General features: G+C 40.3%; 1 protein-coding gene across 4 annotated transcripts in view; it reads left to right on the top strand.

The window, feature by feature from the left end:
* Positions 1–4,078: 4,078 nt before the first annotated feature.
* Positions 4,079–27,787, top strand: part of GULP1 (GULP PTB domain containing engulfment adaptor 1) — a 162,981-nt gene continuing 139,272 nt past the window's right edge. For 2 of the 4 annotated variants that reach the window (XM_056349933.1, XM_056349934.1), the window contains exon 1: positions 4,079–4,233. The gene's annotated coding sequence lies outside the window, so the exon portion shown is untranslated. The remainder of the gene's footprint in view (positions 4,234–27,787) is intronic. The other 2 variants (XM_056349931.1, XM_056349932.1) reach the window with 2 other exon arrangements.

Raw genomic sequence — 27,787 nt, 5'->3', positions numbered from 1 at the left:
CCTTCCTCTCTAGACATATTCCTAGTTGATACCTGTCATGCTCAGGTTTAAAATGATCAATCGGTTGCCTCCGCCACCACCGACACCTGAGCATTGTCAACACCCTGGTTTTCTCATCTGTCTGACACTATTTTCCTCAGGCCCTGAGTAGAGTTTAACAACTCAATAATTAAGACACCTTGAGAAAACTGAGTAGCCCAAACCACCTACTGAATTAAAGTAATAGTTCTTAAATTTTTACAGTGATGACAAAAACCCTGAGTAAAACATACTAATGCAGGAAAACAGTACCAAATCACCAGCAAGAATCCTTTCATAAATGGGAATGTAAAAGGAATACAAGAAATATTGTGATTTTGAGTCAATAACCCTTCACATTTTGAAACATGACTGCATTTCCATTTAATCAAGCTTGAAAAAATACCTTTTTCTCATGTTCTTCCCTCTCTCTCAGCTCACTCCGTAACAGATCTTTTAACGTATATAAACCTCTGTCATGCGTTCTCAGTAAATCCTGTCTCAAAAGGGATTTTGGTCAACAGTCAAACAAAAGTGAAAATTCATGCAACATGATGGTGGTATATAGTTGCCTTCAAGAGAGCAACGTCTGCTCTGATGATCTGACCAACGGCTACCCTGTTACCTGGGCAAGCATGTGTTTGTAAGTGTGATTTTGTTCTCCCTTGAGTTACACTGTCATTTCCTGTGCGCCTGGTTCTTTGCTCAACTTTTCCACAACACTCAAGAATGATACCCCCAGTAATGACCTGAATTTGTCCACTTCAGGTTTTGTGTGACCTAGACTACAGAGGAAGTCACTGTTTTATTCTTTTTGCTCCGGGATCACACCAATTAACAATTGAGATGAAGAGGTCCTAATGTTACAGTTCCTATATTTTTGCTCTACTTTTCCTCTCAACTAATATTCTCATTCCATCCCTAGGTTGACACTATTGATGGAAAAAAATGACAACAGAAGAAAGAAATCTCATTTTCTTCTATTCCCTTCAAATACTATGCATCAAATTTAAGTTGAAAATAGGTTTGCTCTACATTCCTTTTATTTAAGCATTGCAATACAGATTATGTCAAAAATATCTCAGAAGAAATATGAAGCTTCCTATGTACTAAGTATTTTTCCTTGTATTATAGTGTCTCACTTTTTTTAAAGAAAAAATTTGCATGCAGAAGGGATTTTGAAAAATGTCCTTTCCTGAGTAATATATTCTATACTTGTATTTTCATTGCATTTAAAATGATACAATTTGATTTTGGACAAAATCTACCCTGACTTCATCAAACATACTTGACTTCAGAAAAACCTTGTAACGAAAAAACCAGCCCTGTATCATATTTATTTTTTAGGTTTTTCTGATGAAGAATCTGCTGTGGTACCATAAAAGAATTTTAAAGTGCCCTTAATCTTACTTGCTTTCCGAATCACCTTTGAAAGACTGAAGATAACGTGTTTCAACAGCCAGAATGTTTTCTGTTTGTCTAGTGTGTGTTCTGCTTTGCTGCTGTGATTGATTTGACGACCTTTATTAGAGTTTTCATAAAATTCTGCTAAGACATAGTTTTGGGAAAGTTAAAAGATGTAAGAGAGTCCATAATTTACAAATAAATATATGTATTTAATAGATCAAAACTTTGAGATTCCATGCAGTAACCAGGCTGCAGCTAAGCCTATCTAATAAAAATAAAATGAAATAGTCCACTTAACAAGTTTGAGTACTTGTTTATGACATACAACAAAGACCAACTTTGGATGTACGTTATGAAATGACAAAAATAAAGATGCCTCCTGACACTGAAACGTAGTTTTACCTAAGAAAGCAATATATGAATTGCCTTGTTGCTTGAAAAAGCCATCACACAAACATGAACAACAGGCAACCAAAGTCTAAATGTTTAACACAACAAGTCAAACTTGTGATAGACTAGTCTGGTGTTTATTTCTGAGAAACTACTAAACACCAAAGTTCTTGGTAGCAGTTTACCTTTTCTTCCATGATTGCATAGAATTCATGGATTGTCTCTCTTTGCATCCTTCCTGTCACGGTTTTTGACAGGCATAAATGGCTAAGGAGATGCATGCAATACAGTTGTCAGCTCCACCAAGATGCTGCCAAAGTGTGTATGGGAGTAGCTGTCAGTAACAACAGCAAATAAAATAAAAGTTTGTGTACTGACCAGCCATGAATCAGCAGTGAATGAAATGAGTGCTTTGCTCAAATTCATTACATACTACTTCAACTGTCTTAATACTACAGTAAAGACAGGTTTATTAGGGTATTTTGGGTATTTGTTTGATGTTCTGGGCTTTTTGGTGGTAGGTTCTGCTCCCCCCCCCCCCCCCCCCCCCCCCCCCCGAAAAATGTTTAAGACAATATATGGTGAAAAAAAATCCTGGCTGTGGTGTTGTTGAGAATATAATTCCCATCTAACTTCCCTAAAAGTGGTTTCTATTTTCTTTCCTTCTCAGAATTTCACTTCTGCCTGTTTATCTTTTGGGATACAGCTGGTATGATGCTACCACAGTCACAGCTCTCCACACAACGATCCTTTGCAACTGCTTCATAGTCTGTCAGTTTGCTAGCAAAGTTTACAAATAACTCTGAAGTCATGTAAAAAGCTGGCGTCTGTTTCGAGGGACAGAATGAAACTGATGGAAAATTTCAGAAGCTTTATGATCTCCAGAGCAGACAAATTCACTGCTTGCTTGCTTTGTTTTTGTGTATGTATTCTGGAAGCTTTTTTTTTTTTTTTTTAGTTTAGTAGTGAATGGAAAAGGCAGCCACGCTAATTAACTTTTTACATAATTGATTACATGCACAACGCCAATTACCTAGTGCTTACTGATTAAAAAGGCTGCCTGCTCTTGACTTCTACCCTTCATGGTTTTTTTCTATCATGATCTTTCCACTCCTAACTGTAAATTACCACCCTGAACTCTTTTTTTCCATCTTGCCTTTTAAAAAAAGAAGAAAACGCCTACTGCAGACAAAACAACTTCACTTTGGCTTCAGTGATGTTTGGTTCTGCTCTGTAAACGGCCGTTCTCGAGGTTTGCCTATTGATTAACGAGAAATGAAAAGGCAGCTTTCCCTGGGCTGTGAGGAAAAACCCCAGGCAGAGAAGCCACAGACGAGTTGCCTGCTTCTCACAGGCACTTCGTGCCCCCTTGCTGGCAGCATCACGGCACAAGGCCACCAGGAATAAAAGAAATATGGCAGGTATGAATCCCTTGCCTTTCTACGTTCCTTGCATTTCCTGTGACTGCCATAAAAATATATTGATCTACACCGTTCTGGTGTTTCTAAACCACATTTTAATGGGGATTTTATGCCACAGAGAGTGTCTTCAAAGTCAGAATGATGTTATGTATCTGTAGCCTCCGAAAATATTTATATTCTTCATTGCAGGATTAACCAAGACCTGTGAAAGTGTCGCTAGGATTTTTTTTTTCCCCAAAAGCTGTTTCCCTGAGGAACGCAGAGCTACTGAGCAGTGTTCCCCACTTTCTGAACTACTGCGTACTCCTCACAGATTTTTTCTCCACTCCACGCGCCTTTCCTCAAGGCAGAGCTGAAGGAAGCTAAGCCCTGATGCCAGGCGAGGTGCCCGCCCCCGCTCGGTCGGTGCTGCCCGGCGGGGCCTGCTGCCCTCGGCTCGCCGCAGCTCTGCCCGCCTTTGCCCGAGGGGCGACCACGGCCCCGGGCTCCCCGTGACGCCCTATCCCCCGTCCCCAGGGGCGGGCAGGGGAGGCGGGGCCGGGGCAGCGGCACAGCGGCGCGGGTCGCGGCGCCTCGGGGGCCCGACCCTGACTCCGCTCGCCGGGAGCCGGGTGGAGGGAAGGCCCCTGCCGGGCGGGCCGACCCGTGCCTTCCCGGCTGCGGGGCGGGCCGCCCCGGCCACAGCCCCGCCGGCCGCTCCCCGTGCGCGGCCCCGACGGCGCCCCCTGCCGAGCGCGGCGGGACGCGCCCCTGCCGCCGCCGCGGGGCGCCGGTGCCGCCTGCCTCCGTGCCGGCCGGGCGGCGGGAGGCAGGGGGAGCCCGGGAGCAGCGGCCGCCCGGCGGGCAGCGAGCCCGGCAGGCAGGCGGGGTCCCCCCGCCGCCCGCCCGCCCGCCCGCGCTGACGTCAGGAAACTTTCTGGGCGGCTGAGGCGGGAGCGGGCCGGAGCGGCGCCGTGTGCCGGCGCGGCGGGACGGGCTCCCTCCTTCACCTCGCCAGGTACGCGGCGCTCCGTCCTGGGCGGCGGCGGGGGGGGCGGCGGGCGCGGTCCGAGGCGGCAGCACGGGCTGCTGGTTCGCCCCGCCGGTCGCCCGTCGCCCCGCCCGGGGCCGGGGGCAGCCGGGGCCGGGGGCAGCCGCCCGTCCCCGCGGGTGCCGGGGTGCGGTTGGCGAGCGGCGGGTCCGGGCGCCTGTTGATCGCTGCCGCGGACTCGGGGCCGGGAACTTCGCCGGTGGCACCGGCAGCGCGGGGGGGGGGGGAAGGCGGCGGTACGGGGGCCGGTTGGCGGGGGCGAGCGGCCCGGGGCTGGCGGCGGGGGGCTGGCGGCTGTCACCTGCGGCAGCGCCGTGCCTGGCCGGGCCGCTGCCGGGGGGCGCAACTGGCGGGGGCGCAGCCCGCGGCGCTTTCCCCCTCTAACTTCACACCCGTAAGGACTTGGGCGATGTAGAACACGCGACCTGCCGTGGTTTAAGTTGGTGTTTTTGTTTTTTGGTTTTGTTTTTTGTTTGTTTGTGGGGTTTTTTTTTTAATTTCAAGTAGCTGGAAATAATCTCATTCTGTTTTGTACACCCCCCCCCCTTTTTTTTTTTTTTTCCCTTCTTACTTCTCCCTTTTTTCCCCTTAGTAAGCACAGTAAAGCCATTATCTGAGGCAAGGTTTTGTTTTGCTGCCGAGGGCTGCGCGGCGGCGGCGCTGGGAGGCGAGCCCAGCTGAGCCCAGCTCGCCGCCGAGCCTGATGAACGCACAATTGTTTTACGGGGGAGAGCGAGAGGATCCTCGGCTGGCGGAGGCAACCCCCTGCCACCAAGTTAATTTTAACTCTGTGGAGCAGCCGGGTGCTGGAGGAGCTTGTGCCACCGTCCTGTGGCTGGGGGGCTGAAATCTGAGCGAGGGCTGCAGCCCCTGGCTTGATGTCAGCGGGGTGAGGGAGATCCAGGGGGAAATTCACCGTTTAAGGGGGTCTGAAAGTTGCTCGATAGTTCTCTGGGGGAATACAGAATGGTACGTTGCTCATTTGATTTCACCGCCCTTGTCATTTATTGAACTGAGTTGGACAAAGGCCTGTAAAGGTTAATTGTATCCTTCATACGGAGGAGTTTGCCCCCTCCCCAAGGACCAGATTTCTGGGGTCTCTTTTGAACATCATTCAAATCCATACATCGGTCATTACATCTCTAACTTAAACACCGTGCAGCTCTCGCTTGGTAAATTTTCAGTTCCTGCAGCTGCAAATTTTTAGAAAGTTGTCTTACAGCGAGAAAGATGTTAAAAAACCTAATAAACTGGAAAGCAATGTGAGAAGGTGGTTAGGAAGGTGCTTTGAATGTGCATAGATACATACAAAATGTTTTAGCAATCTAATTAGTCTACTCAGTATAAATGTAAATAAGCATCCATTTTTACACTTTACATGAATAACGGTGAACCTGTCCTTTTAGAAATAGTTTTTTTTTCTGTGATTTTCTTCCCCTGCACGTTACACTAACTTACAACTTTGGTGGTACCTTTCAGCTGTTGTAGTGATAGGCAATACTTCAGAGCTTCAAATGTCTGCAGCTTATGATGATGATCAAAATGAGACAAAATAATTCACCCAAGGGGGAAAAAGAAATCTTTTTGAAGGTCAAGCTTCTATTTTTATGGAAATTTCAGAATGAACAGAAAAGTTTGCCTCGTAACTGTAGTTTTGCTTGATTGATTTGTTGTGTAGTAGTATGTCAGGGACAACCTCTGATATTTGGAGATTATCCATGTGCACTCGGGGAAAGGAACAACAAAATAGTGGGGGAAAAAAGGTCGATTACTTTATGATTATTAGCCTCACACTTTTTGGTACGCGTTTTATTTTTGAGTGTATGGATGTGTTAGTGATTATAGGCTTCCTTAAAGGCATATATTTATGTGAAGAGGTTTAATAGAGTGAGTGATTTATTTTAAAAGCCTAGGGATTATGGCACAGTGTCGAAGGATGCAAGGGAGCAGTTCGGTTTGTGCTTATAGCAGAGCTACAGGGCAGGGATATCAGTGAAAAGAGACTAGAAATAAGCAGAAGCAAGTGTAAATCAGGTTGCCTTGGAAGTAATGATGACAGTCTTAAACGTGATCCAGCAAAACATTGGGCGTGACCAGCGAGTGATGAGTACAGAAATTAAAATGATTTTTGAAGCCAGGAAAAAAAAAAAAAAAAAGAAGGGAGAAAATGCTAGACTGCAACAGTGAACTACACTATGATGCTCTGTGTAAAGCATTTTAAATCACATGGGAAAATACAAAACTGATACTAGCGGACCAGGAAGGAGGGTGTAGTTAACAAGAGCGGACAGCGAGAGTGCTAATTACACAAACTACTGGTTGGTACTGCCTCCTCTAGTCTTTGGTGACAACTTTGTAATCTTTTCAAAGCTTTTGCATCTACTGCTCTGCGGAATACTCACCTGATGTGACATTTACAAGCTCATTAAAATAATTTGTTAGTTTCTTGCCTGTAGACAAAGTTACATCTCATAGTTCAATAGCAGTGTGTCTGCATGGGTGTGTTCATGAAAAATTCATAAATATTATTGGGTGCTCTAGAAGTCATAATCCAAAGATGTCTATGAAGAACTCGAGAGGTCATATATAATAAACTGGCATTTGTATTATGATTATAGAGTTAGTTTTTCTCTTGAGATAATTTCTCAAGAGCGTGTTCGTTGAACATGTCATAAGAAAATAATTAGAACTACCACATGAGATAATTAAAGGCCAAGTTTAGCTTGAACTGGGGGACTAATGTAGCTTGAAAGAGAACAAAAAAATGAACTGCCTTATCCTTGAATTGTTGACATATCTAATGTGACTTGCAGCAGGATTCAAATTCTGTCAGCTTTTTCAAGAGAGGGAGTAGAGCACTGAGAGCTGAAAAGTCCGCTGGGTTCACTTCACAAAAATCACTGCTCCCTTAGAATTTTCAGTTATTGTCAACAGTGAAATGCATGGCAGAGGCTGAGGCTGTGTTTCAAGTAAATCTTCTCTCGAGACAAAAAAAAATTCCTCAATTAATGACTCTAATAAACCTGTTATATAAGAATACACTAATTGGGCACAAATAAACGTTTTCCTCATCCCCTTTTTTGCCTTACTGTAATCTGATTTTTGAAGGGATAAGCCCCTTTGGAGAATCAGGTTGTATCCCAGAAAAGAACAAATACTGTCCCTGTGAGAACACATAGTGCCTCTGCATAGCTGTCTAACAACGTTCTCTTTGGTTCTCTTACCTTCAAGGTGTAACTTTTTGTACAGGTACTTATTCGTTAGTATCCTTGTTCCCAATGGAAGTCAGTTCCATCCTAGTATCGCCTAAATCCCTTGAGATCAGAACCCTGGCCTTTTCCAGGCAGCTGGTCTCACTACCCCGCTGTTGGTGCTTTGCTGAAGATGCCCCATGACTTCAATGCTACATCAAATCGTTTTGTGGATTTGCCGCAAAAAAACCCCCAACTGTTGCCATTTCACATGTAGCCTCCGTGGGGGTTTACGCTGGTGGCTGTGGTGGCCGGGGGCGGGAGGAAGGAGGCATTGCGTGTGTTCAGCTACCTGTCATTTTGTGGTCTGTCCTGAAGGCGTATGCCTGTGACCTAGCAGGAGTGGCAGAAGGCAGTAGTAGCATTACAGTGAGTTGTTGCCCACCCTTTCCATCTTAGAAATGCCAGTGTAGGCCTTGCTTGTTGTGCCGGTTCGTTTGCCCAGGGCACTGAAGGAGCTCTGGGAATGGTCAGTAGTAGCTCTTCAGTCTTACAAATCCGTTCTACCGGGGCTGCAGCTCTACCCCGTCTCATAAGCAGAAGGTCATCTGAAATGCCTCCTCTCGCTGTATGGTTTCAAAACATGTTTGTTACGCTAAACTGAGCATCAAGAGAAGGAAATGATGTTACCACATAGATTTTATCCAGGATTTCAACAGGGAGTTTATCCAGCTGGAAACTCATCATGGATTCCCAGGAAAGAATTTACGCTTTCGTTCCTCCTTCCCTCTGCCAGTTTAAGCAGATGTTCTAATCACCAAGCTAAGAGGGTGCTCTGGATTAAAATATTATCATTTCCTCGGGTTGAAATGACTTACTTTTTGGGGATGTAATTACATACTAGGCAAAGAAAGAGAGAATGTAGAATTGGGTAGCTTAATGGAACAAACATTTCTGTAGGTGAGATAAGACCTGAGTTTCCACAGCCACGTAATTAGTAAGCTTACATCAGAGCAAGAACAGAACTTGGGCTTCCTAACGCCAGTGGTTTCACACAGGCTACTTGATAATGTGGCAAAGGAGTACTGGAAAGCTTCTTAGGTTAAGACACTGGGTATCTTTAACTTCTGCAGAATTCTTTTCTATTTTGCAGGGCAGGCATTGAGAGATTCTGTTTGTTATTTTAATTCCAGAGTCTGATCTACTCAGCTTATTAATTTATACTGTATCTTCTTCTCACTTTGCATAGTACTGCATACATTTTATGTCTGACTCTGAGCTTGCATTTTCAGATTTTATTCTGAATTGAGAATTGAGCTGTTTTTTCTCCATTTTCTATCTCACTTGCGGTTATAAAGATTCAGAAACCTCTGTGCGGCCAAATGGTTTTCAGTTTATTCTGCCAGTGATACCTGATCAACACCATTGCCTTGCATGAGTTTGCAGAAGTATAACTTGGTAAACAGTTCGCTTAATGCACTGGTTGGAGCAGAGACTGCAGCTGACTCGGTCTTTCTTATCTTAGCTCTATGGCACTAAGAAGAAAAGTTGCTAGATTTTGGATTTTTTTGTCACCAGAAAGTAGAACTGTAATCTGGGGGAATTCTTTAGACGTTCTGGTTATTCCTGTGCTGTAGACAGATCTTGACTAGTGCAATTAAATAATACTTTTATTTTTAAAAATTTAAGACTTTTAAGGCAAGTCTTGTGGCATTCGGAAGTGTCTGGTGGCTGTTTCTCGCATGCTGTATTGCTGTAGTGGAGCAGGATATGTCCGTACTCCAGTACTTGGGGATAGAGATGGATAAGCTCCAAGGTGCTTCAATCTTCTCATAATCCCTAAAATAACATGAACACTTCAAAAACTACATTCAAATTCCTACTTACTATTTTTAGATAGAATGAAATAGTTTTTTGAGTACTGCTGCATTCTCTGAAACTATTCAAGATCTTTAATATGATTTTATTTCATTCTTTCTCTGCTCTCTCCATCCCCCTAGTTTTAATGGGGGCAATCTTGGACAAAGGCAGAATGCAGTAGTAACACAGTGTGCAAAATACAATCCTGGCTACTGCCTGCTGTGACATTTAATAGTCTAGTCTATTTTCATTTTTGTCCTTTTAAATGCAGATGTTAGATCTTCAGTTCCTTCTAGGCAGGATGGGCCATTAGGAACTTCACATTATGCTTAAACTTTCCAAGTGATCTAGGACACTCTAAATCCGTGTAGCCCTTAAAAGTTTTTTTTCGGAGTTCTCAGCAGCCTATGGAAAGTCAAACTTGGTTTCTACAAGGTGAAAGGCTGGGGTGAGGCTGCTGCTGCAGTGGTGAAAGGTGGCTGGAAGGGAGGTGATTCCCCAGTCTCACCTCAGTCTTGCAACTCTCCTTGTGGTAGGGGGACCCCCCTGGAGAGCTGGTTTCTTCACAGCTGCAATCTGTCCTTCCTGAGCTTTGGCAAGTAGCGATTTTCCTAGTGCTGGCAATTTCTGTCTGCTGCCCTGTGTAACCTGTTTTTCCTATGCATAAATGTACTAATATTAATATATTTTATCTTTTTTTCAGATTGACAGCCTTTTTTTTTTTTTGTGTGTGTGTACATTTTTTAAAGAAGGTATCTCTTGGAACAGCAGCATTATTTTCCTAATCTGTTGTGAAATCTTCTGGAAAATATAACAGGAGTGAGGTAATGAGCCTGGATAAAGGACTGTGTTCCCAATAAAAAATGCTTTTTCCTGCAATCACAACTCAAAATGTTGTTTGGAACAGCAGTCATTTTTGCATGCCAATTACATTAGGAGTTGTTTAAAAGAGTTTGATGTGTTCTTAAACCTATTTTCTTAACGTTTGTCCAGACCATCTTTCCAAATGCCTTGCTGTGCAGTTATGTGCTGTCTCTAATGCTTTCTTCCTACATGCTGTGTTGGCAGCTGCATGTGTGCAAAGATCATGAGTCAGGTTTCTTAGCAAAAGAATCATAAAATAATGAAATTAAAAATAATATAATAGGCTTTGGGTTTTTTGAACATTTAGTATTGTTTTCCTTCTTTAAAGATTCTTTTTTTTGCAGCTGCATAGATCTGAAATTTATTTTGTATTGAAAACAGATTTTGATTTTTTTTTTTAATATAAGTTCAAAATTTCAGGACTTGGGTCTTCAAGAAAAACAGAGCTTCTGAAACTTGCCCTAAAATGATGGGTGATGGCACCGGTGTGTCTGAGCTTCTGCTGATACATGCTTCAGTCTTAAAGGAGAAAAATATTAGTCAAAAGGTTTCATTTTCATCCGTGTTTATATCCAGATGCAACAAAGAGGCTTCTGCTGATGGTTCTAACTGCTTGTTCATGTGCTGAAGTCAAAGGAGATCTGGTGCTAGAGCTGAAAATACTAGCTGATATCTTCTTTTTCCTGCTTCCCAACTGATAAGGTGACAGATCCATCACTTCCAAAGCAGTGGGCAGTTGGGGTTAGAGTTAAATGGAGGTTTCATATTGCGGAATACGGTATGGACAAATAACAGCTATTTTACAGTAAATGTAATTAAAATAAGTGAGAAAACTTGTTAAAATAAGGTAATAGTGAGAGGTGAAGTGTGTATGGTATAATATGATGCTGAATCTTTACTTGGGACAGAAAATAGTAGCAGAGGACCATGTAGCTTGCAGAAAGCAGTTTGAGAGGCTCACCCCCACCATTGTGCCCCTTAATCTGTTTCACATGTGTAAGCTTTAAAGCAGAGCGTACTGTGGATTTGTAAACACAAAAGTCTTTAACATCTGAGATCAGTGCAAACTTTTTTCGGTTCAAGCAGCCTAAAAATTGCATTATTAACTTTGTAAGTTATATGTTGTATTAATATTCAATTTATCCTGTTGTGCAAATAGGCTTAGGATGGAGGAAATACTTTTCCGGCAAATTTTGCAGCTGGAGCTGTTACTAATTCTCTTATCTTTCTGCGTGGTACAGCAATTGTACTTAATTGTTTGCTTCTGCTGTGTTTTGTGGTGTGAAATGCACTATGTCAACACTGCTAAACTGCAACATCAGTGTGTATAATGCTAATGTTCTCGAAAGAGATAATTTCCAGATTTCATCTAACTGGATGAAACTGCTTATGTGTAACTACCAATGCAGTGCTTTATACATCTTGAAAGTTTGTAGTAGTTTTTTCTCAGTAACAGGTTGTCTTTGACTTCACACATGTTTTTGTGTAATGTGATGTACTGGTAAACTGAAAGGCAATGTATGGATGGGGCTGAGCCAAAATCCATGACTGGGAAGGTGGGATGGAAGGAAAGTAAGTAACATTTTCTTACACTTTCTTACACAGCCACTTTAAAACTTTGGGATTCTTATTGAATTGCTTGCTATCCTTATACTTTAGTGCAGCTCTGCAAAGTTGAGTCTACTTTTATTTGATTAAAAGCATATTAGGGGTTTTTTTTTGGAGACAAAAAGAACTCGCCTAGAAGCATTCCAGCTTGTAAAAGCGATTCTACAGCCTCCCATCCCACCCTGCGGTGGGTGCTCTATTTCTGGCTTAGTCCCCACAGGTTCGGAACTGTACTTCTTAATAAACCAGCCAGTCTGGGAGAGGGCATTTGGGACCTTCATAGTACCCAGCTTCAGTTCTCTCAAAGGCTGTTGCTTCTGCACTGAAAGATAGCAGAAAGGGCAAGCTGCGTTTTAACCTGGCCGTACTGCCCTGCAGTCTCATATGCTGCTCACAGGTAGTCTGTCGTTAATAGCAAATGTAAACTAGAAGAGCATATGAGCTATTTCTTGCTTTCTCTTTCAAAGTTAAATACTTCTCCTGGAGTTCTCAGTTTTGTTCCCCAGGTTTTATGTGTGAGGATGTTGAATGTAGCTATCAAAGTGCTGGACTGTTTCTGTGTTAGTAGTTTTCTCCAATATGAAGAGTAAACTCTTGAATCCGGATCATCAGCTGGTGTTTCAGCCGTGTAGTACTGAATAATGTGTTTGTACTGGTAACACCTGCTGTCAGGACACTTAGGTTTGCTGTGGTCAGCAGCACTTTTTACTGGTTTTGGCTGGGATGGCATGAGGCAGCTGATGGCTACAGACATGGCATGTCTGCTGGTGTGGAAAATTCACGGGGCAAGCACGGTCTACGTAGGTATCATAGTAATCTGTCAGGAAACTGAAGTGCAGCTGGCAGCGCTGTTGACTGTTTCTCTTAGCAAAGTGCTAGAATTTGCTTCTTTGGCACTGATTGGCAAAGCAAAAATGATTTTTCTGCTCAAGTGACTGGTGCTGCGAGGAAGGAGGATATCTATATCACAGTAGGCAAGGATGGTGTGCGATGCTTTTGAATAACTACTTCAATGCACAGCGTCCTGTGTTATGCATGCATGTTTACTTCGCAGTCTTGCTCAAATGCAGCAGGGAACGGCTGGTCATTATCCACAGCAGTTCATGTAAAATTGTCATGCTCTGGTTTTTCTCTGTTGTCGTTGGGTTTTCTGAGGGGAAGAGGAAGGAGGGGATGACTGCTTAGCAATGAGATGGTGCCATGGTACCATGCGTTGTATAGCTATGCATTTAAAATAGATAATTAAGAACCAAGGGAGTGTGTATTTTATAGCCAATTCTATATAAGCATTTTGTATTTGGTGGCAACCATAACACATACACATTGATACATGTACAACTTGCTCCCAGTATAACTGATTGTCTTCAGTCTTTGCTTGTCTTCAAAATCTAAATAATTTGTGCCATGAATTCTAAAACCAGCCTCAGATTCAGAAAAGATTGACATGCTTTAGTGAACAATTTTCAGAAGCTTACTTAACTCTTTTAGGTTTGTTTGTCCCAAGTTTGAACCTAATAGGATAAAGAGTATCCTAGGAGAAAATGTTACTTCGTGGAATAGAATGCACTTACAAAATGTCTTTCTTTGCATGAATTTTACCCTTGTTAGTCTGTTTTGTTTACTTTTAAATTCCTGAATTTTATAAATAAAGCAGCAATGTAGTCTTTACTTTTAGATCTCTAAAGAAAGAAATGTAGTCACTAAAAACTGATAAAAGTGCATGCGACATCATTTGTTTACATATTTTATTCAAAGCCAGATGAAGAAAATTATAGAGAGCTAATACAGATGAGAGCTGGTATTGTATGGGGAAAGGGAATAATTTTGAAGGGCTAATAGATGAGACTTCTGATGAAGTGGAACATCCTTCTGCTGGCCAAGGTTGTCATTTAAAATGGAGTAGAAAGCTTCTTCCTATGGAGGCTTTCTGACTATAGAGACTTTTTGGGAAAGTCTCTTTTGAGACTTTTGGACTCTGTGTGTTTCGTACATACTGCGTATCCACAAAATCTTAGCTGGTCACTGATTCCCTGATATTTTTAAGAATTTTCTAATCTGTGATACTTGTTGCCTGAACCTTAACTTCTTTCCGAACCTTGCTCCTGGAGGAATCTGGGATTCCTCAACCAGAGGTTTTAATATCAGAATGAGCAGTCATCGTCTAAGCTTTTGATATCCAGAATACAGAACCAGGACATATTTTGATGACTTAAGGATATTGCGCTTTATTATGTAGCATTTTTCTTACCATTCTTGGAGGATATCCTGAGTTTTTATAATTTTATGGCTTATAAAGAATTCCTAAATAAGATTTTCTCCCCCTTCCCATTTTGGAGCTGCATTTCCTCTGTGGCATTGTTAGGCTTGATTAGGATCTAGGAACTTTTTGAGTAGTGAGTCAGAAAAATAAACAAAAGCTGAGCAAGCAAAAGCTGAGGAGTGGAAGAGCTTTCTGGTTTAAGTGTAGATTAAATCCTTTCAGCTCTAAACTAGAGGTATAGTTTCCCTCCCCTGCGTGCACACGTTTTCCTTCCTTTTTCCTTGCCCCTTTCTTTCTCTTCCCTTTGCACCCTCAAAGTCATTGAAGACAGTTGCTTTATGCCTTCCTCAGACAGCTTTGTGGGATAGGCCTACATGTGCTTCTTTAAGAGCCTGAAGGGAAAGCTTCCAACTGTAACAAATCTGTTGTGTAAAATATGCAAAATGGTAAATATGCTTATAGTTATAAACCCTAAAGATTCCACTATGTACTATGTAAAGCAGTCCCCTATGTACTCCTTACTCAGAGAATTATCTATGTTGTGACTCTCTGTACTTTCCAATTTGGGATTTCAAGTTTTTTGACATTGCAACTGAGTAGTGATTAAAAGGTATGAAGAAATGGACCATAAAATAGATGTTTAGCAGAAGATAAATAAAAGCATACTTAATAAGATTAGTGGAATATATTTGAGATGTGTTATGTTACCAGCATACCCGTGACTGCTTAAACACTGAAATAATCTGTTGCTATTTAATCCAAATCAACTCCATTTGCTAGGTCATCTGGAAGGTACTTTTGCTGAATAAAGTTCTTAGTTGCTTAGCCAAATGGCAGGGCAGAAAAAACTGTCAAACTACTGAAGAAATATGCCTTGACAGTAAGGAAGGCAATAAAATGCTAAAGATCTCGGTTCTGCAAGAAATAAGTTGTGGGCTGGAAATAATTGCTTTGAATATTTTGAATTCATTATGCTGAATTTTGCCAGATGCTCTTGAAGAATATTTATGTTTGTTGTTTGCTGTGGTGTTTCTTGTACTTGCTATGAGGCATATCTGCTTACGGGTAACTTGATCCCGTTTGTTTATGGTCTAAATATTCCCCGCCCCCCCCCCCCCCCTCGCCCCCCAGTATTCAACTGGGTGTTATGTTCAGCTGCTTTTTAGAAGACATGACAGAAATGTAAGTCCCAGGCAGTGTTTGCGTAAGGCAGAACAAAGTGTATTTGTTTTTAGCCAGCAAACTTCTTTTGAATCTTGACGTATCTTGACAGATTTCTGAAACTTGCATTTCACTATGTACCTAGGAACATTTTACAAGGTAAGATCTTTAGAGATGTTGCAGCTCAGATGTACTTGTAACACGTCTGGAGAAGGTGACTTCTTAACTGTACTCTCAGCCTTTTACACCGTGCAGGGGTGAACAGTAGAGAGAGCTTTCTGCTCGGTCCTGTCTTGTCACTTATCTGGAAATGTGTGGAGTCTGCCCTGTCATGTGGATATTAGGAAAACCTATAGGCACATATGGCAAAGTATTGGCTAGCGCAACAGTTGATATGTGAAAAATTACAGTGTGAATGACTGCAGTTACATGGTTACTAGCTCTTCTGTTATGGGTGTATGAATTCTGCTTGTGTCTGTGCTTTGATTTCTCAGACTGTTCTTGGTTTGGACAGTCATACCGTAGTTCTGTAAGTTGTTTGACACAGCAGTGGTACTGCTGGGATGGTGCTTGGAGCCATTCTCTATCCGTTGCCACCCTTTCCCTGCCCGATGCACCTTTCTTTGTGTACTGGCTCAGGAACTGGATCAAGTACGATGACGAACTGGGAAGGGGGAGGAATAGGCCCATTAAAACATGTTCAGTCTGATTGTGGAGCAGCAGCGTAAGATGTGATAAAGTTGCTCTTTGAAGTAGATAGAAGCTAAGCTCTAAGCCTTGGTTCAATGTACGCAGGTTTTTTTTACTGCTTGCGGTGTAGTTCATCGCTGACCTGACCAGAACAGATTAATCCGTATAAACGTGGTCTCTATCTGGCCTTCATTGATGTAATTTTATACTCTTCAAGGCACAACCACATTAACAATTGAGGCTATTCAGTGTGGAAAAACATAAAGCTTGCTGTTACTATATCCAGTTTATTTAGCTTTGTCATAAATGTGGGGTCCTAGGTGTGTGTATTAGGGAGGTTTGTTTTGTTTTCCTGCTGTGCTCCATCAGAAAAAATATAAAAGCTTTTTTTCTTGGCCCTTACTGTTTCTTAAAAAGTGGAGGATGCGTTGACTTCTGAATAACACAGAACACTTAATTTATCTGTTAAATAACAGAAAAGAAACAGAAATTGAGAATCTTTTAAACTTTTTTTTTTGTGTTTCGATTTCTTGTTCTTTTTTAAATGAGGATCCTTGATTGGTGCTGGTAGCCACTTAAAGAAGTGAGGTTGATGGTTTTCTTTCCATATTCTTGTTACTAACATAATATTCTTTTATCACTTACAAAAAACAAATATTGTGTGTTCAATGCTCTTTCTATGGCAAATAACCAAGAATGTATTAACATCACCTTTATGGTGTTGTACATTGCAGCATGTTAGCCATCAAGCTGACTGTCCGTTGTGCAGACTGAATTTCGTGGCCAAAAATGGGTATTTCTGTGGCACTCCAATTACAGCTGTAGTGCTGATTTCATTCTCTGTGTACTTTTGCCTTTCATCCTTCATCAGAATTACCTGGAAGCATCTGACGTGATTTGCAGAATTTTGGTCCCAGATTTCATGTGTTTATAAGAGATCAAGAGATGGTTTTATGTAAGACTATTGCTTCATGCTCTAAAATTGGAATTAGGTGAACACTGATCTCTGCAGAATGGGAGCTAATATTCTTATTGTTGCTGTTTAATAGTTCGATTGAAGGTGAATATTGTTACACGGACTATTACCATGTAGATTAGATTCGCAGGCTGATAGTTTTTCAGGCCAGAGCAAACAAGGTTCTGTCTCGTCCAGTGACTCTTGTGGTGGCTCCCCTACTCACTCCCAGTTAAAATGTGATATTGCTAACAGATATAATTTTGACTTCCAATCTCCCCTATTGTAAGTTTTATCATAATGTTGAACAGAACATGCCAGTACTTAATTGCCTTTTGGAGGATATTTTTACAGTTGATGGTGTTGCTGCTGCTTGAGTAGAAAAGGATTCTGGTGCTTAAGGGACTGGTTGATTTTGAAAATGAAGGCAGACCATTTAAACTGATGTTTTTCAAACTAGTCTCTAGTGGAATTGGACTATGCCAGGGCGAGCCCATTTTTCCTTTTGCCTCTCTCCCTGGCAATGACTTTGGAATTTTTTGGCCTGCTCCAATAAAATATCTACATGTTTCACAAAAACTAATGAACGGTTAGAAAAGAGAGATTGACACTGGTGTCCTTGTAGAAGACGCGTAGCTGACTGGAGAATGATGTGGCAGAAACAGTAGGGTCTTGCGCGTTGCCTGAAGTTTGCTGATTTTTAGTTAGTGACAGTTACCTGTAATATAACCCATGATGAAAAGATTTTTTTTTTTTCTTGCTCTTAAAAATTTATCCATTAAGTCCTGTCATAAAGGATGAAACCCTTCTAGCACTTTATTGTGGAGTAGCTTTACAGGTACACAACATTGTGAAATTTAATGTCATTTTTTATCATGCTCATTTAGTTCAGTCAGTCATCTCTATTATTTATTTCTTTTCTATTTATATCACATTTTATCACATTCTGTTTTCTTGAAACTTTCATTTTGGCCCTCTTCAGTCTACTTTTTCAGTAGACACAATCTTTTACTCAGTTAATTGCACTTTAGCAGAATTGGCATGACACATCCAATATACGTACCGTATATATGAATTTCCTTTTTTTGCCAAAGTCTTTTCAGTGTTCCAGATTTTTTTGGGTGTGGTATATTTTCTGTGGGAATGCTCAGTTTGCCGTAGATGTCTTCTACTGTCCTGAAGAACTTCTATGCATTCCATATGCTTCCAGAATCTGCAGTTAATTATTTTTCTTGCAAATTACTTCACAAGCCTGGATGGCTTTAAAACCTGGTAGTATGTTTGATTGTGTTTTGTGTATTTTTTTTTTTTTTTTTTTTAAGGAAAAGCTTATGATCCCAGTTGGACTTGCCATTTTTCCGATATCATTTCAATATTGTTTGTGTTCAGCGGTGTTCTAAACGACCCTTTTCTCTATGTGCACAGAATTGCGACTTGCCAGGTTTTTTTCTTGTATTTACTTTTGTGGCCTTTTTATAGCTTGGTATGTTTTAGCACTTTCTATAAATTAAAACAAAACTTCCAATGGCATTGGAAATCTCATGTGTTGTCTCTGCTGTCTGTTCTCCCCTTGCAAGCAGCTATGTAGCAATGTCTGTCCAGAGGCTTTGAAGGTTATTATTACGTGAAAGAATTTTAGGATCTTCTGTCTTTTACTGGGAAGCTTCCCAGGGTTGCTTCATCAGCTGTGCTTGTTCGATTGGTAGCTTTTCTAAATATTACTTCTGTTGCTTATTGTTTGCTGCTTGTTAGTTCTTTGTCTGTGCTTGGAGGGATTGTTTTCCTTCATGTGATTCTTTTTAATTAGATAAAATATTGAAACATTAAATTTTGTTTTCAGGTGTTTTCTTCAGTTGCCTGCTACAGCTGCTGACTTTTATTTTTCTTTTATATTTTCCATTATTCCCTTTATACCTCTATTTCTCCACCACATTTTTGTTAACTTTGCAAATGCAGGACTCGGTCACCGCTTCTTAATTTGCTAATTTCTGCAGCTCAATATCTTTAGTGTTTTTTTTCTTGCGTTGAAACTGTATGCATATGTCTTTCTGCATCTCCTGGTTCACTTAGAGAAGTTATTACTGACTTAATTGATGAAAGCAAGAATTCAGAATTTGAAGGAGTAGCAGCCACATTTGGTCATTGTGCCTGATCCCTATCTGTGATTCCTGAAAGGAAAACAAGGAATAGATGCGAGTCATAAACACTGGGTTACTTTCTTGTGTCTCTCTTCCATGGCTTTTTGGATAGAAATGCTACTGCGTTGCCACTGCAGTTTGACTCTGGAAATTTAACCAAGGGTGCTATATCAATCTCTATGGTGTTTCACAAATACTCTTTTCCTGTGACCACTTGCTGACTCCGCAACCCCAGATTTCTAAACTGGTTTTTAAGATCTGATGCAGATTGTAGATGATAAAAATAAAACATGCAACCTCTTGGGTTAAATATAATCTGTGATAACAGGACATTTTTAACCTCCTGTGATTTCTTTTTTTTATCACTTACTAAGTTTTACAAAGGAGGCTTTTCCTATTATTGTTCTTTTGTCTTCTGTGATGAGAAATACAAATGTCCTGAAGAGAACAGTTTATAATTTTAGCTGGAATACACTGCTGATCTAAATAACAAGTAGGACTGTAAGATGCAAGTGTGATAGTATCGCAAGCTTCAGCAAGCCTTTTTGGAGATTAATGGCAACTCTTAGGGCCAATATGCTTCAAGTAGGTTTTTTCAATTTTTCAAGTTCTAAGAGAAAACAACCATTAAAGTAAAAATAAACATGTGGTGTAGGCTTCTGTCACAGCAATAATCCTAGTGTTTGTGTGTGGTGGGGTTTTTTTTGTTTGTTTTTGTTTTGTTTGTGTTTTTCTGTAGAGGGGATCAGTATGTTAATCCTGATGTCCTGGACTTTGAAATAATAGTATCATATAGTATCATACTACTAGTGTCACAACTGGCAGTGCAGTGTCCTGCTGCTTTTCTAGTCCTAAAATATACACCGAGTGTGGTGATATCTGTGAAAGGAGAATACGTGGGATTGTTCAGAGTGCGCTGGATTGAAAAATATAAAGAACACGATGAAAGATCTTGTGATGCATGAAGGATTTAAAAACAACCTCTAGGTTAAACTGCACTAGTGACCAAATTAATGTTTTGATGAGGCAAACTGGGAAATTGGTGGCAAAGAAAGGTTTTTCTTTTAAGATTCATACACCTGCATCCACTTAGTCCATAGGTTAAGCTGTTGACAAAGCTTGAGTTTATATCTATTGCTTGGAAACAGAAAATATTTTTAAGTCTTTCTGTCTATTATATCCTATATGGGCAGCTGGCACAACTTAGTGATGACCGTTAGTATTGATCCAGGCCTTGATTACATTCCAGGATTACCTTTGCTTCAGAAGACAGGCTTGCCTCTTCCTCTGCATAGGATCCAAACCTGTGTAGCACCTCGGGGATGCTTGCCACGGAACAGCACTACCATGTTTTACTCTGCCTAGCACATCATCTCCCCACCCTCCCAACATAACGGCGTGTGTTTTTGTGCTCTATTGGTGTTTCAACTCTCTCCAGCTCTTTTAACTAGCTTAAATGAAGGGTTCTGGATACCTTTTATCAGTATGACTAGCTGAATTGCGTATTTACTGTCAAAACCATTTTGATTAAAATGTAGATACTTTTGAAGGTATGCAAAGTGTCTGTTCTTACTTTTCAATATTTCTGCTTGATATTGACTTAATACTTGATCACCTTGATCCTGGCTACTTTTCAAAATTACTCGTTAGTTATGACAAGTAGTCTGGTTTAGCCACTTAATTTGAACCAGCCCGAAGGAGCCTGATTCCAAAGAACACTAAGAACCCCTCTCACTGAGCATTAGACATGTTGATTCTGGTACAGACCCAAAGCGGCTTGTCGTATTTGTAAGCTTCAGTAAATAACATTCAGTCCCTAAAAAGGAGAAGATATGGTTTTTATAAATCCAGGATTTGCAGTCCTATTTTATATAATCCAGGTGTAAAAGAAGTACCTTTCCATGCTAGCAAGTACATTATTGTGTACAGCCCACAATAACAAACAGGCTAATGGAATTCTCAAGTGCTTGTGATTCATTTAAGGAGTTGCTTTTGTTATGATAAATCTGAGTAGTTTGCAGGTTCATAAAGGTGGATGGTTGTGTGTGAGGTGTATCTTATAACTATTTTCCTATGCAAAGTAGCAAAACCAATATAATTTTTTTGTTGTCTTTTTACGGCTTCTTGAATTGTTTGTTCATAGCTGTAGACCTAAGGTTTGTTGGAGAACATATAGTTAGTTACACTACACAAAAGATTTTTGATGACATTAATATTTTTAAATTGCTGCAAGATTTTTTTTAATAGTGCATGTGGTGCTTTATGTGTCTTTTTAGTTCTGTTTGTTGTTTGTTGAATCCTGACACTCATTGCAGCAGTATAACATGGGTAGCAGGGGCTTAATAGAAATAAAGGTGTAGGAAAAAAATAGAAATACACAATGACAATTTTTTTGTGATTCTGTTAAGAGTCTTTCTTCTAAGTTAATAAAAACTGTACAGTCCTATGCTGGAGGTTATGAACTTGCTTATGGATCATACACACCGATGAGTGCAGACAAATTTGAGCACATCAGCTTCTGGTTTTAGCAAACCACCTGGGAGACAGCTCCATTCCAGAAGCACTGTGTGCATGCCTCTGCAGCTATGTTATCGTGCTTGAATACACCTGAAGACAGTTCGGGAGCAGGAGTGTGTTTGACATGATAAGGTGGTCAGAAGCGGTGTGAAGTTTCAGAGGTCGCATGGTTTGGTTAGGGTTCAAAGATTCATGGCATCAGCCCCAAATGGGGTGCTGGAAGGCAAGCTGGGGAAATCTCTGATTTCCATGTTGTGCCTGTTTATTACTGCCCCTCCGTTTATTCCATTTGTATTTCTCTCTTTCTTGGTGCAGTGTCTGGCTGTCTTTACATCACTTGTTTTTAGTACATGAGCATGGTCAGAATCTTTTTGTAGCTTCCTGGCAGGTATTACTGTTAGAGTTGCGTTAGATTTTCTAGCCCTTGTGTCGTAAGGTATATGGAATAAGTAGTCATAAGCTATTTGAAGTGACATGTTGAGAGAGGCCTTTAGGTTCATTTTCATATTAGTTAGCAGCTTGTGATTTTAATGAGGAAAAAGAGTTTGTATGTTAGACTGAGGAAAGCTGTGGGTTCATGTAAAAACTTTTATCGGTATCGCCTGATGCTCGCTTTGGACTCTGTGTGTAAACAGTAGCCTGAGGTTTTGATGTGACTTCTCTATGGGGTGTTTTGTTGTTGTGGGGGTTTTTTTTGGGGGTTTTTTTTTGGTTTTGTTTTTTTTAAAGGTCTGTGTAAATGTATAAGTAAACATGCTACAAACTATTTGAGTTAAATAGTTGAACTGAATAGTTTCAACTTGCGTTGTGTGTCAAATGGAAGGAAAATGTTAAGAGAGATGGGAGAGCAGAAGTGGGAGGTTGGTCTAGCCGTGAGTGTTGGCGTATTTCAGGTAGTTGGGTTGCACCGAGAAACACAGCTGTGCTATTATTAAGAACAGATACTTCTACAAAACACAAACATATTATCCTTGCATTATGTGAAAAAGCTAAAGCAAAAATACTTACTTAAATGTTTCACTTTGTAACAGAAAAGAAACAATGTTTTCATTTTTTGTTTTTATTTGTATTATGTGAAAATGCTAAAGCAAAATATTTACTTGAATGTTTTACTTTGTAACAGAAAGGAAACATTTCACGTTTGTTTTTTTTAGCTACCTCAACCTAAATACTGAAAAAACTCACTTGTAGACTGTGCTCATTGGCCTCTTGTTTACCTTGGGAAACTGGTCAGTTTCTGTGCTGCACTTCTGTATGTTGAATATTTTTTTAAAAAGCTGTGTAATAATATGGCTATAAAAACATGGGAATTAGATAGTGACCGGTGTGACAAACTCTTCAATGAGATTTGTTGCTGATGGGGGGCAGTGAGTGAGTGAGTGGCTGTGTGGTACTTACTTAATGGCTAGGGTTAAACCACGACAAACAGTAGTGTATGGTCACAGCATTATTTGTCTTATGCTATGGCTTCTCAAAAATGCATTTTCATTCTCTGTTGCTTTGTTTGCAGCTTTCAGAAACTGCTTTTTCATTGAACTGTATGACGTTTTCGTGATTGAATGTATACTTGATATTCTAGAAGCATCTTACAGCGAATCATAGCTGGTCTGCAAAATAGCCTGAGACTAGATAATAATTTTAGTTATGAATTTTCTCTACTATCAGTGGTACGTGCACATCATCAATGCAGATGATAGAATTAAACTTACTAGGACTGGCAAATACTTTCCAGCGTAGGATGCTGCCTTCAACATGACCTTTTAGTGGACTTTTCTGGTCTGTTATTTGAATTTATGTCACTAAAGGAAAAAAAAATACATTCAGAAATGTAAAAAAAGAAAGAAGTAGAACTTTGTAAAACTTTAATTTAAAATTATTTGGTTCTAGTTGTAAAATCTTAGAAATGTTTTATCTGAAAACTTGGTACTGTGTGTCAGTAATTAATTACATTTTTCCCTTAACAATTCTTTATGGGGAAATGCTTTCTACTACTTCTGATTTTAGGAAATTTGGAGAATTAATCTGTACATACCAGCATTTTCTTCAGGTTCATATCTGGAGTAATCATACAATATAATTTGTAAGGGGCTGCTAGAGGTCACCTGTTTGCCTCTCTCAAAGTGAGGAAACTGGGCCTGTAGTAAAAAGAGATCAAATGGTTGGACTTGATGATCTTAAAGGTCTTTTCCAACTAAATTATGATTTTATGATAACTTGGGTTAAATTTTCTTTTCCTCACAGCTCCAGGCTCTCTGCCTTAAGATCTTAAAGTAGGTGCCAGTACTAGATCAGGTAGTAATTTTGATTGGAAGAGAAAAGCAAGGTCCATTGGTAAAGGTAGAATATCTGGTTCAGAGGAGGGTAGGTATCATGTGAGGAACGGGTAGTTAAGGCAATATTTAGACTTCTAGGACAGAAAAGCAGAGACCATAAACTGAGATGTTTAGGAGCCTTTGTGTGAGTTTTCTTTAAGTGAGGAGGGACTGGCAGTCAGGATAATCATGGGGCATAAGAGGGAAGGAATTTATGCAGCCAGGCTGGAGAACAAGCACTAAAGATACTGGAAGGGATTTGGACAGAAAGTGTTAGTCTTGCTTATGATGGGAAGACAGAACTTTGTCCTTGAGAACATATTGCCCTCTCCAGAGCCTGAAAGGGAACTTAACCAATCAGGTATTATTCTGGAGAATGTGAGCTTGCTCCCCGTTTTCAGTATTTGATACCGGTTAAGATGCTGTAAGCATCTTTTTGCTGATGTTAGGGATGCTTGACTTTACCTCTTGGTGCTGATTTGAGGAAGTGCTGACTCTTATACCTGAAATCAAGGGCAGCTTGCTTTGAACATAAAGTACTCCACATTTTATAGCTCTTTAGGAAATAATACCCAAGGGCTTAGACACAGGTTTCCTTGGCGGATAGTTGCTGTGGTTTCTGCCAGGGTTTACTGCGCCTGCAGCAAATCAGTTGAATGGAGTGTTCGCCTGTAGCCAAGTTTAAACTACCTTTCACTAGAGTAGGCAGCTAAATGTTTGGTAATAATAATAATAATTTCAGTTTGGGACCTCTAGTTCTTTGATGTTGAATAGCCACAATGACTAAATGTAAAATGAGGACAACAGTATTTTTGAAATGGAGTTTTGACATCCATGGAATTTTGTGGGCCATCAAGTGCTCTGGTGAGAGCTGCCATAGAGCTTTCTCTTGTGAGCGTCCTCTGTCTTCAGACTCTGCTTTAAGGAGTTTGCAGTAAATAATGCACCAGGCTTTAATATGGACCACCGAACAAGCTGCCCATTCAGTGAGCAGCATCTGTTTTGTGTACTGAATGAGACAATAACCTATAGAAAAACCTCTTTCATTACACAGTCACATACTGTCATTATTCCTACATGTAAGGAATCCCAGTTAGGACTATGCAGACGACATTATTCTGGCATTTTAACAACTTCTGAGTGATTATTTACATTGCTCAAACCTTGCATATAGTACTTAATCTATCGTGCGGGAGACTAGTATAACCAGTCATCCAGATTTTTAAGAGGACAGGGCCTTAAACTGGTGTGATAGAGGACTTCCAAGCCAGTTGTGAAAAATACTGAAAGTCCTTTTTGTTCTGGACTGTGCTGGTGGCCAGGCTTGCCTCGTTGGAAAAGGGATTTTTCAACTGAAGCATCCAGTTCCGAGTGCTGTGTTTTCTGCTCTTTTAGGAAGAGGCAACTTCACTGTCTTATGGAGGAATTCCTTCTGTCTTCCTCCTGTTTAATCCCTGCAGATTTATCTTTTATTTGGTTAACATCACAGCTTCTGCCACAGGGAATACTAGTAAATACTGGATGTGTAAAAACTATGCAGAAGCCTGTCTTGCTTGGAATACTTCATATGTTCTTGTTCATAAGTTATTACTGTTATACAGTCGAGGATTTGACAGTCACAGACAGAATGCTTATTGGAAAGCTAGGGTTATTGCCCTTATTTGTGATTTTTTTTTTTAGAAATAGTTTATAGGGCTGAAATTATTAATGGGATTTGACAGCAAACATTTCTGCAGAATCATTGTTTCTGGATCATCTGTTTCTTGTTCAATGTCCATGAATAATTAGCTTATAAAAAAACCAGTCATTGAACTAATATCTTATAGAGAAACCCCTGATGTTAGATTTGGTCCCCTAATTGCTCTTATAATTGGGCATTCATTAGGTTCTTTCACAAGTCAGGGCAATAAACCTCTTCTGTTTTATTTAGAATGTTTATAAAAACAATTGAACCAGCAGCTGATTCCAGTTTTCTGTTCAGTAAGCAATTTTGGAAGACTGGGCTGTGCAATTGTCCGATTTGCCTAGGTTGTAAAAGTTGAATGTAAAGAGAGATGGAATATCAGCATATGGCTCTGTATTAGCAATTACATGCATTAGTGGTTACGCTATTGTGTTGTGTCTGCTTTATAAATGTTTGTGTTGCAGCTTTCTACTTAGATGTTGATGACAGTGTGTGGCAGTGATCATCAGTTATGGCCCAGTAAAAAAAATAGCTACATGTATTCGCTAGCATATCCAGTCCTAACCCACACTGATGGAAACATCAGCTGTTTCATTGTTCCTTAATAATTTAACATGAGGTCATTGTCAACTGGGATGTAAATGTTTAACTTCTTATATTTGGCAGATTCAAGTTTTAGAGCTCTTTAAACATAAGCAAGCCTGGAAATGAAGTGATACGGATGCTTATGTAAAACTCGTCTTATTAATTCTGAAATATTTTGGAACGTTTTCTGATAGCCTGAGTACATGTATAAATGAACTATACGGTCTCTTTGTCTGTTCTGAAAATACTGGCAGCTCTGTGGTAAAGGGCAGCTTTGAAATGTCGTGCTGTTGTCAAGAAAATTAATTCACTGATCCTTGTTCATAAAAATCAGTGGAAAAATTCTACAGTTATGAATAGTCTCTGGATGTAACTTCTCTGAAATGGGAGGAATGTGGTAAGTTTGAATTAAGCTGTGATGGTTATTTAGACACCAAAATATTTAACTTTTGCTATATGACTTCTCTCAAATTCAGAACTTCATACTTGTTTGCAGATCGGCTGTCAATAGCATGGTGATTGCAGAATTTTAAGTTGCAGGTACAAAATGGAGCTTGTTTTAAAGTCTTTGGGAGTTAGAGACAGTCTTCTGGAATTGTCTGCATTAATTTTTTGTAATTGTAACATTGAATGACTCATGTGAATTAAAAGAATAAATGAAGTATTTCTGGTGGTATTCATCCTGAAGCCAAGGCATGACTAGCAAGTAATTAATTGTCAGTATTATGTCTTTGCATGACTTCACTGGCTGAATTGCAGAAATGCTGATTTTTCACAGTGGTGAAAAAGATGCAGGGCTTCTCTTGGATGTCAGGTTGAGGTGGTAGAGTCTGCAGGTTCCTGTGACAAGGCTGAAAAATGACTTGTGGACCTTATTCCAGGTGTACAAGCCTGTAGGGCAAGGATTGCTGAACTGTTCTGTGCCCGCAGAGTTCTGCGGTGAACAAGCCATTTTTTGCATTGGTTTCACACGTGTCTGTGGATGCTGATACATTTCTTTAGATATGGACCTCTTCAGGCCATTGAAAATTGTCTTTTCTGGTTTATTTCTCCACATTTGATAGCTTCGGAGGAAGTGCCTCTGCTTATTAAAACCTGTTTTTTTAATTGATAATATTTGGGAAAATAGATTGTGAATGTGCTTGTTGAGATTATTCAACACATGGTTCAGATGGTAGACATATGCAAAGCCCCTATACTTGACATGTTTAAATTGCCCAAAGGTGATATTTCAGTGATTCGTGATAAGAGCTTGTAAGAGCCTGTTCAGTTCTGGGGAGAGTTGCGGATTTGTGTCCCCAAGATCACGTACCTCACCAGAATCCTTCCATGCATTCAGCCCTCAGGAGCTGGTTAGTCCTTGGCACTGACAAATTTTTCCTCTGGAGGTTTAAATGCAAAGGATCAGCTGTACTACAAGTCATCTCTTGGTTCATGTCTGACCAAGTTTTAGGCTAGATAAATTGGATGTCCAAAGTATTAGTAATATATGCAAGCATGGATTGAAGATCTTGAAGTCATTTTATGAGTTGTGAGGAATTTGATCCGATGACTGCAGTTTCTGAGCTTTTTGACAGGTACCTTTGCAGTGAGACAGGTGGAGAGGAGGGAGCTGTTAGGCCGTGTTCAGTGATAACCTTTTCTTGGTGTCATCTGTCTTTGGTTTACTGAGTATCAACAGCTGATCATATGTGCT

Source organism: Falco biarmicus, chromosome 8 (assembly GCF_023638135.1).
Source record: "Falco biarmicus isolate bFalBia1 chromosome 8, bFalBia1.pri, whole genome shotgun sequence".
Lineage (NCBI taxonomy): Eukaryota > Metazoa > Chordata > Aves > Falconiformes > Falconidae > Falco > Falco biarmicus.
This window is presented reverse-complemented; position numbering and strand designations above follow the sequence as displayed.